General features: G+C 33.0%; 1 protein-coding gene across 1 annotated transcript in view; it reads right to left on the reverse strand.

Annotated features, from left to right (window-relative positions):
• Positions 1 to 1346, reverse strand: part of LOC107551498 (neural cell adhesion molecule L1-like protein) — a 54279-nt gene that overhangs the window by 26822 nt on the left and 26111 nt on the right. The window lies entirely within an intron of this gene.

Below are 1346 nucleotides of genomic sequence, written 5' to 3' on the forward strand. Positions count from 1 at the left end.
TGCTGCTCAAGAAACATTTCTTAATATTATCCGTGGAAAAAAGTTGAAATAGAAATCTTTTGTACCAATGCAAATGTTTTACTGTCACTTTTGATCAATTTAACGCATCCTTGCTGAATTAATTTAAATAGTAGTATCTTAATAAAATCTTACTGTTTACGTGAAACCACAGAAATGTAAGATTTTTTGAGGGGCAATAACAGTGGAAATGTTCAACAGCTAAGACTAGAAGTTATCTAGACACAAATTGACTTTTAAAAATAAACCCACTCTGAGAAATTGTGTAAAAAAATGTTACAGCTAGCCCCGGTGTTGTCTATTTTGTAATATTTCACATCATTATAGCAGCAATAAACTTCTGAGGTACATATTTAGAAGATTCATCACTGACTTTTTTCATCTGCTGCTGATATATCCTTTTACCAGAGCATGTAAATTGTGCATAAATACAGATGTGTGCACATATTCACTGCTGTTTACATAGTCTAACGGAAAGGAACACCAGACTGTTCTCACAGCCTGCAATTGCACATTTGGCAGTGGCTTTGAGCTGACAAATTCAGTCAAATGGGCATGATAAGGGTGGGAGTTTTAACACACCATCAAGAGGCTGGCCATTTCTCTTCCAGGTGATTGTGGGTTGTGGTTTTCCTCTAGCAGAACACTTGATGTGGATGTCAGATCCAATCTCTGCTAACTGATTCTTCACTGGCTCCTCCTGCCAGCTGGGCAGCTCTGAGACACACAACATATCAATTGAATATGGATTAAAGCAACTTCCTAACTAGAGCAATACTGCCCCTCTGTGTTTATAAATGACATGACTTGAAATTTTGTAAAATATGTGCTTTGTAAGTACTAACAAACAGCCAATATGCTAGAAATATGCATGCTAGTGAGAATTATAAATACGCTTCATATAAAAATAGTTCAGTTAATAAACTTTAATTAATGCATCAACTATACCGTAATTATCTAACGATGAGCAACATGTTTGTCACAGTATTTATAATCTGTTTTAATGTTAGTTATTAAAAAATGCAATTGTTTTTTGTTAGATAACGTTATCTCAGGTCATTAAATAATACTGACGTACAACTTTTGATTTTAATAATCATTAGTAAATGCTGAAATTAATTTGAACTAAGATTAATAAATGCTTTAGAGGTACATTTCATTGTTTCATTGTTAGTTCATTGTTAGTAGAATGTGTAAATAATGTTAACAAATGGAACCTTGAAGTGTTATCAATTATTCTTGTCAAACTAATGTCCTAACTAGAATAAATGGGAATCGTCAAATACCCAGATAAAATTCAGGCTTAAGACTATAATGTAAATGTTTGC

Source organism: Sinocyclocheilus grahami, unplaced genomic scaffold (assembly GCF_001515645.1).
Source record: "Sinocyclocheilus grahami isolate Dianchi unplaced genomic scaffold, SAMN03320097.WGS_v1.1 scaffold426.1, whole genome shotgun sequence".
Taxonomy (NCBI): domain Eukaryota; kingdom Metazoa; phylum Chordata; class Actinopteri; order Cypriniformes; family Cyprinidae; genus Sinocyclocheilus; species Sinocyclocheilus grahami.